The 12,469-nt window shown below is 36.8% G+C and overlaps 1 protein-coding gene and 1 long non-coding RNA gene across 2 annotated transcripts in view; one reads left to right on the top strand and one right to left on the bottom strand.

Annotated features, from left to right (window-relative positions):
• Positions 1–12,469, bottom strand: part of ME1 (malic enzyme 1) — a 191,418-nt gene that overhangs the window by 68,125 nt on the left and 110,824 nt on the right. The gene's annotated exons all lie outside the window — the stretch shown is intronic.
• LOC116763427 lies at positions 9,195–12,315 on the top strand. Its single transcript, XR_004352522.1, has 2 exons — positions 9,195–9,258; positions 12,213–12,315. It is a non-coding gene; the product is annotated as an uncharacterized LOC116763427 (long non-coding RNA).

The following is a 12,469-nucleotide window of genomic DNA, read 5'->3' as shown; positions in this document are numbered from 1 at the left end:
AAGCTGTAGGGTATAGGGGAATTACCTTTCAGGGGTCACTGGAAAAGAAAAGCTGTCAGCTACTTACTCTAGCCAGCTCCCTAAATCCAAGGATTAGATTCATACAACTAAAATCAAGACGAAGCTATTCTCTAAAACTGAGGACATATACACCAGGCATTTACAGAATCAGTCCCTACTGACAGGTTTAGCAGGTGTATATTTAGCATATCTATATGCAAATAATTATATATATCTGTAGTTTATATTGATATTTACCTCTTTACAGAATTAATCTTTAGATGTAGACTAATTCTATAAAAGCAACTAATAGCTCGTCAGAATAAAGGCAAAAGATAAGATATAAAGCTGCAATATTCATTTCTAAAATGAGTTTCAAATGATCTCTTTTAAGATAAAAAGTTTTAATGTTTTTATGAGCTAATCTTTTGCAAAACCACAGTTAAATATAAACAGTGACTAAATACATTACATGGGAATACTATTTTTTTTCTAGCTTGGATTCATAAGAACCTTGGAACCTTGAAGACTGCTCTTCAAGTTTTCCATTGTTACAAATTTTTAACAAAGTATTTTAAAAGCCGTAAAACAATCAAGCATCTCAAATCGAAACTTATATTTTCAACAAAAATCCTAAAAGTTGTCTTATTCTACAATCAAAAACAACATTCTATGATTGCAAAAAAGTTTGCCTTCTATGATGAAGCATTTTTACCTAAAAAAGATGGAGGTTAAAAAAAAGGCTTGATTTTGCCTTCTACTCAATTATCCTAAAATATTCAGATGACTGATTTTACAGTGCCAAATCAGGTAACATCAACCATGACTTTTGGAAGAAAAATTATGCCTGCTGACAAGAATCCACTTCATGTTCTATGTTATGGAATGAAAGTGATATGATAATATCTCTGCTGCTTCAGTTAAGTCTTATTCCGCCAAAGCTTTCTAACTATACTCCCATGTGTGCCCTAGTGACCTCATTTGGTTAAGTGCCTGCTAATCCCTTCATGTCGTGTCCTATTTTTATAATTTAAAAAAAGGGAAATTTTCAGTGGAAAAATTTTAATCCTTACCTTGCTTGACTCACTGCTGTGTTTGGCCCCATTAACCCCTCGTTCCTGTAACGCTTATCCTTAGCCTCACTGCTACCTTTCCAGCATCTGTCTCCTTTCCCCTACTGTGCTAATAATACTCAAATATTGGTGTTTCTCAATGCTCTGCTAACACGGAAATATGGAAAAGAAGAACATAAAGTTATTTTATGCATATTGCCTGACTTTTTAAATTTCCATTTTGATTTCTCTTATGGTACTGATAAGTGCTCATGTCCACAGTTAAATTAAAAAGAAAAAAGGATGGAAAGTACATTTTTATTAATTTATTACCTGCAAAAAGTTCTACCTATTAGCAGATATCTATTAACAAACGGCCACAGGAAAGAGACTAATTCTAAAAATGTCTAACTTACATGTTACAATTCTTTAGCTCGACTACAAACAGTTAAGAAAGTAAAGATTTTTAGAAGGAATTCCAGTGCATTAAGTCCTAAGACAGGGAGTCATCTGTTTTTTTTTTTTTGAGTCATCTGTTTTTAAATAAACTGTTTTAAATAAAAATGAATCCCACCTCAAAGAAATACTTAAGAGATGAATTCCTTTAGATGAAAATACAGCAATAAACATTCTCTGAAATACAGCTTTTAATATATTTTGTGAACTAAATAATTACAATAAGCCCAGCCATTTACGTTGTCTTTTGTAAACAGAATATTTATATTCTTATATCCACTAACTGTAAGAGCCAAGATGTGTAATGCCTACCACTTAACTACTACAATTTTTTAAACACTGGGTGAAATTCAATGGTTTTTGGAATCTGAGTATAAATCTCCCAACAGGCTTACCTCCCACACTTTAATCAGCATCAACCAGTCATTCTACATTAGCAGAAAATACACCTGAAAAGCAATGCTCACAGTATGTTAGCAAAGGCTCAGCTGGGCTTGCGTCAGAAAAGTTAGAAGACTATGGAATTTAAGGTAATACAAGGAGAAAGGATTCATACGGGACATGATGAGGCAAGGTCATAGTCTGGACTGTCAAACGAAAACTGAAAACAAAAATAAGATTTAGAATTTTAACTTAGTGTGCCCGAAAGCTTCCTCTTCTTCTTGGACCTCCTGCCATCTGCAACCCAGGCTTCTGAATCGGGGGTCAAGGTTTCCAGTCTGACATGCAAACAGCTTGAAAGTCGGCACTTCAGTCATTACAAGAAAAAAGCTGAACAAACTCAAAATTAATAACTCTTCTTAGCCTAATCCTGCTGCCCTGAAAACTGGAGCTACAACCCAGCAAACACAGAGAACACTAGCCCACCAGGAACAGAAGGCCAGGAGCAACGCTCCAACTAGAGCCCAAACATCACGTTCAGCTTTCAACAAAAAATTACAAGGCATGATCAAAGGTAAAAAATGCAAAGCAAGCATCAGAATGAGATTCAGCTACGGTAGGGATTTTGGAATAATCAGACCAGGAACCTAAAACAACTAGAGTTAATAATGCTAGTGGGTCTAACAGAAAAAGCAGACAACATGCAAGGACATATGGGTAATATAAGTGGAAAGATGGAAACTCTAAGAAAGGGTCAAAAGAAAAGCTTGAAATCAAAATCATAGTAATTCAAATGAAGATTGCATTTGATGGGCTCATCAGTAAACTAGATATGCAGGAGGAAAGAATTCATGAGCATGAAAAAGTGTCAATAGAAACTTCCAAAACGGAAATGCAAACAGAGAAAAAGAAAAGAATAGTCAAGAAGTGTATGACAGACACTGGAGGAACAAAGACGGAAGAGCAGAAGGACCTGCTCTCACTCCCTCTTGTGAGAACACCAGAATCACAACTAGCTGCTGGGCAATCATCGACAGGAAGACACTGGAACTCACCAAAAAAGATACCCCACGTGCAAAGACAAGGGAGAGGCCACGATGAGATGGTAGGAGGGGCGCAATCACAGTAAAATCAAACCCAGTAACTGTGGGTGGGTGACTCACAGACTGGAGAACACTTAGACCACAGAAGTACACCCACTGGAGTGAAGGTTCTGAGCCCCACATCAGGCTTCCCAATCTGGGGGTCCGGCAACGGGAGGAGGAATTCCTAGAGAATCACACTTTGAAGGCTAGTGGGGTTTGATTGCAGGACTTCGACAGGACTGGGGGAAACAGAGACTCTACTCTTGGAGGGCACACACAAAGCAGTGTGCTCATCAGGACCCAAGGGAAGGAGCAGTGACCCCGGAGAGACTGAAGCAGACCTACCTGCTAGTGTTGGAGGGTCTCCTGCAGAGGCAGGGGGTGGCTGCGGCTCACCGTGGGGACAAGGACACTGGCAGCAGAAGTTCTGGGAAGTACTCCTTGGCGTGAGCCCTCCTAGAGTCTCTCATTAGCCCCATCAAGAGCGAGGTCAGCTCCAGTGTTGGGCTGCCTCAGGCCAAACAACCAACAGGGAGGGAACCCAGCCCCACCCATCAGCAGTCAGCAGATTAAAGTTTTACTGAGCTCTGCCCACCAGAGCAACAACCACCTCTACCCACCACCAGTCCCTCCCATCAGGAAACTTGCACTAGCCTCTTAGATAGCCTCATCCACCAGAGGGCAGACAGCAGAAGCAAGAAGAACTACCATCCTGCAGCCTGTGGAACAAAAACCACATTCACAGAAAGATAGACAAGATGAAAAGGCAGAGGGCTATGTACCAGATGAAGGAACAAGACAGAACCCCAGAAAAACAACTAAATGAAGTGGAGATAGGAAACCTTCCAGAAACAGAATTCAGAATAATGATAGTGAAGATGATCCAGGACCACGGAAAAAGAATGGAGGCAAAGGTCAAGAAGATGCAAGAAATGATTAACAAGCACCTGGAAGAATTAAAGAACAAACAAACAGAGATGAACAATACAATAACTGAAATGAAAACTACACTACAAGGAATCAATAGCTGAATAACTGAGGCAAAAGAACGGATAAGTGACCTGGAAGACAGACAGGTGGAATTCACTGCTGTGGAACAGAATAAAGAAAAAAGAAAGAAAAGAAATGAAGACAGCCTAAGAGACCTCTGGGACAACATTAAAGGCAACAACATTCGCATTATAGGGGTCCCAGAAGGAGAAGAGAGAGATAAAGGACCAGAGAAAATATTTGAAGAGATTATAGTCGAAAACCTCCCTACCATGGGAAAGGAAATAGCCACCCAAGTCCAGAAAGTGCAGTGAGTTCCCTATAGGATAAACCCAAGGAGAAACACACCAAGACACACAGTGATCAAATTGGCAAAAATTAAAGACAAAGAAAAATTATTGAAAGCAGCAAGGGAAAAACAAAAAATAACATACAAGGAAACTCCCATAAGGTTAACAGCTGATTTCCCAGCAGAAACTCTACAATCCATAAGGGAGTGTCATGATATACTTAAAGTGATGAAAGCAAAGAAGCTACAACCAAGATTACTCTACCCGGCAAGGATCTCATTCAGATTCGATGGAGAAATCAAAAGCTTTTTAGACAAACAAAAGCTAAGAGAATTCAGCACCACCAAACCAGCTCTACAACAAATGCTAAAGGAACTTCTCTAAGTGGGAAACACAAGAGAAGAAAAGGCCCTACAAAAACAAACCCAAAACATTAAGAAAATGGTCATAGGAACATACATATCAATAATCACCTTAAACATGAATGGATCAAATGCTCCAACGAAAAGACACAGGCTTGCTGAATGGATACAAAAACAAGACCCATATATATGCTGTCTACAAGAGACCCACTTCAGACCTAGGGACACATACAGACTGAAAGTGAGGGGACAGAAAAAGATACTCCATGCAAATGGAAATCAGAAGAGAGCTGGAGTAGCAATACTCATATCAGATAAAATAGACTTTAAAGAATGATACAAGACACAAGGAAGGACACTACACAGTGCTCAAGGGATCAATCCAACAAGCAGATATAACAATTATAAATATATATGCACGCAACACAGGAGCACCTCAATACATAAGGCAACTGCTAACAGCTATAAAATTGGAAATCAACATTAACACAATAATAGTGGGGGACGTTAACACCTTACTTACACCAATGGACAGATCATCCAAAATGAAAATAAATAAGGAAACAGAAGCTTTAAATGACACAATAGACCAGATAGCTTTAATTGATATTTATAGGACATTCCACCCGAAAAAAGCAGATTACACTTTCCTCTCAAGTGCACACAGAACAGTCTCCAGGACAGATCACATCTTGGGTCACAAATCAAGCCTCAGTAAATTTAAGAAAACTGAAATCATATCAAGCATCTTTTCTGACCACAACATTGTGAGATTAGAAATGAATTACAGGGAAAAAAAACATAAAAAACACAAACACATGGAGGCTAAACAATAGGTTACTAAATAACCAAGAGATCACTGAGGAAACTGAAGAGGAAATCAAAAAATACCTAGAGACAAATGACAATGAAAACATGATGATCCAAAACCTATGGGATGCAGCAAAAGCAGTTCTAAGAGGAAACTTTATAGCTATAAAAGCATGCCTCAAGAAACAAGAAAAATCTCAAATAAACAATCTAACCTTACACCTAAAGGAACTAGAGAAGGAACAAACAAAACCCAAAGATAGCATAAGGAAAGAAATCATAAAGATCAGAGGAGAAATAAATGAAATAGAAACAAAGAAAACAATGGCAAAGATCAATAAAACTAAAAGCTGCTTCCTTGAGAAGATAAACAAAATTGATAAACGCCAGACTCGTCAAGAAAAAGAGGGAGAGGACTCAATAAAATTAGAAATGAAAAAGGAGAAATTACAACAGACACCGCAGAAATACAAAGCATCCTAAGAGACTACTACAAGCAACTCTATGGCAATAAAATGGACAACCTGGAAGAAATGGACACATTCTTAGAAAGGGATAACCTTCCAAGACTGACCCAGGAAGAAATAGAAAATATAAACAGACCAATCAGAAGTAATGAAATTGAAACTGTGATTAAAAATCTTCCAACAGGGGCTTCCCTGGTGGCGCAGTGGTTGAGAGTCAGCCTGCGGATGCAGGGGACGCAGGTTCGTGCCCCGGTCCGGGAAGATCCCACATCCCGCGGAGCAGCTGGGCCCGTGAGCCATGGCTGCTGAGCCTGCGTTTCCAGAGCCTGTGCTCCCCAACAGGAGAGGCCACAACGATGAGAGGCCCACGTACTGGGGGAAAAAAAAAAAAAAAATTCTTCCAACAAACAAAAGTCCAGGACCAGATGGCTTCAAAGGTGAATTCTATCAAACATTTAGGGAAGAGCTAACACCCATCCTTCTCAAACTCTTCCAAACAATTGCAGAGGAAGGAATACTCCCAATCTCGTTCTATGAGGCCACCATCACCCTGATACCAAAACCAGACAAAGATACTATGAAAAAAAAAAATACCGACGAATATCACTGATGAACTTAGATGCAAAAATCCTCAACAAAATACTAGCCAACAGAATCCAACAACACATTAAAAGGATCATACACCATGATCAAGTGGGATTTATCCCAGGGATACAAGGATTCTTCAATATATGCAAGTCAATCAATGTGATACACATATTAACAAATTGAAGAATAAAAACCATATAATCATCTCAGTAGATGCAGAAAAGCTTTTGACAAAATTCAACACCCGTTTATGATAAACACTCTATAGAAAGTGGGCATAGAAGGAACTTTCCTCAACATAATAAAGGGCATATACGACACACCCACAGCAAACATCATTCTCAATGGTGAAAAACTGAAACCATTTCCTCTAAGATCAGGAACAAGACAAGGATGTCCACTCTCACCACTATTATTCCACATAGTTTTGGAAGTCCTAGCCACGGCAATCAGAGAAGAAAAAGAAATAAAAGGAATACAAACTGGAAAAGAAGAAGTAAAACTGTCACTGCTTGCAGATGACAGGATACTGTACATAGAGAATCCTAAAAAATGCCACCAGAAAACTACTAGAGCTAATCAATGAATTTGGTAAAGGTGCAGGATACAAGATTAATGCACAGAAATCTCTTGCATTCCTATCCACTAATGATGAAAAATCTGAAAGAGAAATTAAGGAAACACTCCCATTTACCATTGCAACAAAAAGAATAACGTACCTAGGAATAAACCTACCTAAGGAGACCAAAGACCTGTATGCAGAAAACTATAAGACACTGATGAAAGAAATTAAAGATGATACAAACAGATGGTGAGATATACCATGTTCTTGGATTGGAAGAACCAATATTGTGAAAATGAATATACTACCCAAAGCAATCTACAAATTCAATGCAACCCCTATCAAATTACCAATGGCATTTTTTACAGAACTAGAATAAAAAATCTTAAAATTTGTATGGAGACATAAAAGACCCTGAATAGCCAAAGCAGTCTTGAGGGAAAAAAGTGGAGCTGGAGGAATCAGACTATACTACAAAGCTATAGTAATCAAGACAATATGGTACTGGCACAAAAACAGAAATATAGATCAATGGAACAGGATAGAAAGCCCAGAGATAAACCCATGCACCTATGGTCAACTAATCTATGACAAAGGAGGGAAGGACATACAATGGAGAAAACACAGTCTCTTCAATAAGTGGTGCTGGGTAAACTGGACAGCTACATGTAAAAGAATGAAATTAGAATACTCCCTAACACCACACACAAAAATAAACTCAAAATGGATTCGAGACCCAAATGTAAGTCTGGACACTCTAAAACTCTTAGAGGAAAACATAGGAAGAACACTCTGTGACATAAATCACAGCAAGATGTTTTTGGATCTACCTCCTAGAGTAACGGAAATAAAAACAAAAATAAACAAATGGGACCTAATGAAACTTAAGAGCTTTTGCACAGCAAAGGAAACCACAGACAAGACCAAAAGACAACCCTCAGAATGGGAGAAAATATTTGCAAATGAATCAATGGACAAAGGATTAATCTCCAAAATATGTAAACAGCTCATGCAGCTCAATATTAACTAAACCAACAACCCAATCCAAAAATGGGCAGAAGACCTAAATAGACATTTTTCCAAAGAAGACGTACAGATGGCCAAGAAGCACATGAAAAGCTGCTCAACATCACTAATTATTTGAGGAATGCAAATCAAAACTACAATGAGGTATCACCTCACACCAGCTAGAATGGGCATCATCAGAAAATCTACAAACAGCAAATGCTGGAGAGGCTGTGGAGAAAAGGGAACCCTCTTGCACTGTTGGTAGGAATGCCAATTGATACAGCCACTATGGAGAACAGTATGGAGGTTCCTTAGAAAACTAAAAAATAGAATTACCATTATGATCCAGCAGTCCCACTACTGGGCATATACCCAGAGAAAACCATAATTTAAAAGGACACATGCACCCCAATGTTCACTGCAGCACTATTTACAAGGGCCAGGTCATGGAAGCAACCTAAATGCCCACTGACAGATGAATGGATAAAGAAGATGTGGTACATATATACAATGGAATATTACTCAGCCATAAAAATGAATGAAACTGGGTCATTTGTTGATACGTGGATGGATCTACAGACTGTCATACAGAGTGAAGTAAGTCAGAAAGAGAAAAACAAATATCGTATATTAACGCATGTATATGGAACCTAGAAAAATGGTACAGATGAACCTGTTTGCAGGACAGAAGTTGAGAATCAGATGTAGAGAACAAACGTATGGACACCAAGAGGGGAAAGCCACAGGAGGTTGGGGATGGTGGTGTGATGAATTGGGCGATTGAGACTGACATGTATACACTGATGTGTATAAAATTGATGACTAATAAGAACCTGCTGTATAAGAAAATTAAATAAAATTCAAAAAATAAAAAACAAATACTAAACTTTCTTTGGGTTATTTGTATGGAAATATGTTAATATAAATGTTTCAGACATTACATGAAATTCGTAAAAATCTTATATGTTCTGGTATAATGTTATAAGTCATAATTCTAGTTATTATTTTAAAATGTACATCTCAGAAATAACTAAATATCCTTGTCAATTGTGTTATTATGAACTTTCAGCAAATCTTCAACCGTGGTCATTTTTAAGTCTTGTCATTTACTGATAGTTCTGGGTGTACTGTGATGCTTCTGCAAAAATATTCCTATAAAAGGGTTTCATCTTCAAGGAATTCATGGATAAGACTCTGACAAGTACAGGTTTCTGGTTACTGACTATACTGCTGAACTGAATGAATAAGCATTTTCAGAACTCTAATGGAAAACTGATGAATTCATAAAAGTACTAACAAAAGATCAAGATGAAAAAAAAACTAATTACATGAGACTGAGTGAACTGATGAGGGTGATTATAATTTTTGTGACTTTCTGTTTGAATAAGAAAAACAGAAAAAAAAGAAAATAGGGACACTTTTACACCAAAGATAGCAAACTGGTGGAATACAATAAAAAAAAGAAAAGAAAAAGTGTGGGACAATTAGAAAAGGTATAACATGTATATAATGGATATTCCAGAAGGAGAAGAAAGAATGGAAGAGAGGAAATATTTGAAGTAATAATGGCTAAAAATTTTACAAAATTAATGACAGACACCAAACCATAGATCCAGGAAATTCAGAGAACACCAGGCAGGATAAATACCCCAAAAAATCTATACTTAAGTATACCATATGGAAGCTACAGAAAATCAAAGAGAAAACTTTGAAAGAAGCCAGAGGGGAGAAAATACCTTACCTATAGACAAAGTTAAGGAATGCATCAGATTTCTCTCCAGAAACAATACAAGCAAGAATAAAGTAAAGTGAAATATTTAAAGTGTTGAAAGAAAAAAACCCACCAACCTAGCAATCTGTAACCTGTAAAATTATCCTTCAGAACAGAAGGAGAAATAAAGACTTTCTCAGACAAAAATTGAAGGAATTTATCTCCAGTAGATTTGCCTTCCAAGAAATGTAAAAAGAAGTTCTTCAGAAAGAAGGAAAATTATGTAGGTCAGGAACACAGATCTACATAAAGAAAGAGCTCCAGAGAAGAAATAAGTGAAGAGAAAATAAAATCTCTTTTCATTATCTTAATTGATCTAATAGATAACAGTTTGTTCAAAATAATAATGGTAACAATGTATTTGGTGACTAGAGTTTACAGACAAGTGAAATAAATGACAGTGATGTTATAAGGGATGGGGGGAGAACTGGGAATACTCACTCTGTTATAAGCTACCTACACTACCCATGATGTGATACAGTTTCTTGAAAGTGGACTTGTATTAGTTTCAAATGTGTATTACAAATCCTGGGGCAACCACTAAAATTTTTTAAAAGCAGTATAATTGATACACTAATAGAAGAGAGAAAATGAATGTTATGTCAGTACTTGTTTCTTCGTATACTAATTAACTCCTTGGCCTTCCTTTATTTGTAGTATATTAGATGTGTCTCTTGGAGCTCTATGTATTTCAGGTTTTGGCTCCTCCAGTTGCTCTATCTTTTTGATGCTCATGTTTTGGCAAGATGGTGAATAAGTTCAACAAACAAACAGAAAAAGCTGCCCACAGTAATGAAAGAACTGATCCAGCAACCACATTGGATAAAGACCTGGAAGTGTGACAGAATTTTTATAACCCTTGCCTCACCAGGAACATATAAGTGTGTACTAGTTGATATAACAACTCTGAGCAGGAGAGTCTGATAATACTAGTAATAAAAATATATCGTCAGTATCTAGAACAACACATGGCATATAGCAAATACACATTATTTATTGAATGAATAAATGAACTGATGTTAAAAGGAAGAACATTTGATACCTGCTGAGGAGCAATATTTTTTAAATATTATTTGTCAACTTGCTTTAACAACCATCTCACAAACAAAATGAAGTCTCCAGTATTGGTTTGCATTTCTGAAATCTAACTTTGCAGAAGTATTTAAGAGTATGCCTGGAAAAGATCTTACATCTGGCACATTAAAAGGTGTTGAGGCCGGGTGTCTACGTCTTTAAACACAAAACACTCATTTGTGAAAAAACACTTTGAAAGCTTTCTAGATACATATGCAGATTTAGGCAGCCTTACCCCATGAATAAAGCCAATTTCGCAGAAATTTAATATAACTTTTTCAAAGTATCAAGGGATGATGGTGAATCAAAAGGAACAAAGTGAGGAAATCTGCCCCTAATTTTAATTTCACATAGTTTGGCACTTGAGAAAAAGAACAGTGAACACTAAACTATTCTTTCTACAAAAGCCAGAAGAGACAAGTGGGACAGGTCTTCTCTGACAACTCCTCTCGCCTATATTACTTATTAGGTACACTGTTTCCTATATTTTCTTACGATACTCAAGTCATTTCTACTACAGGGCTTACTGAAAATGTCTGTTTACTTATCTCTCTCCCCAACCACACTGATTTCCTTAAGAGCATTTAGCAAAAGAAATACTTGGCACATATAAGTGCTTGATGTGTTTGCTGAATAAATAGATAATTCAAGGTACCCTAAATATTTTCTTTTGACTATGTTCACAGAAATCTTTGGTATGATGGGGGATAGCTGAGGAAGACTGAGCTAATTTCTCTCACTGTGTACTAGTCAACAATGTTTGATTTTGTTTTTTTCCTGTAGCCTCACTATCATTTATTTGCTTTTCAATGTATCAACATAGCTTACCTAGAGAAAAAGTTTAACTTAGACAACTATAAAAATACTGGTTTGACTTTGGACCCATACTGAAGTTCATATTAAGTCCTACTTGGCTATGGCATGCTTCCTACATAGAGCATTGTTTTGCTAAAACCAATCAAATTTAAATGGCTTTCTAGTCCAAAGATGCCTGGGAAAATTCTTTACCTCTCCAGGCTGGCATTCCAACGTTTAAAATTACAAACAATCGATGATTTTCTTGCTCGTTGAATAATAATACATAGTTGTAAATCAACATTTAATGACAACCAATGCATGGTAGGGGTATGAAGTGATTCTAAAGAAAAATAAAATATGACTGACATTCTTTTTCAGTTTTTACAAAAATAATGCACAGATTCTTGTCACGGTGACATATATATATCAACCGAAATTAAGATTAATTTTAGGACCAAAAGGCAATAGAAATGTGATGACTTACAGACCTTTTAGCTGGATGAAATAAAGCAGTACAGGTTTCTGGTTACTGACTATATTGCTGAACTGAATGAATAAGCATTTTCAGAACTCTAATGGAAAACTGATGAATTCATAAAAGTGCTAACAAAAGATCAAGATGAAAAAAATTAATTACATGGAACTGAGTGAACTGATGAGGATGATTATAATTTTTGTGACTTTCTGTTTGAATTAAAAAAAAAAAATCCTACAAGGACTCAGAGGCAAAAAATATACAAATCAATTTTCACTGCAAAGTAAAGGAGCTGTTACA

This window comes from Phocoena sinus, chromosome 12 (genome assembly GCF_008692025.1).
Source record: "Phocoena sinus isolate mPhoSin1 chromosome 12, mPhoSin1.pri, whole genome shotgun sequence".
Taxonomy (NCBI): Eukaryota; Metazoa; Chordata; class Mammalia; order Artiodactyla; family Phocoenidae; genus Phocoena; species Phocoena sinus.
Note: the sequence above shows the minus strand (reverse complement) of the source record. Positions and strands in the feature narration are given on the sequence as shown.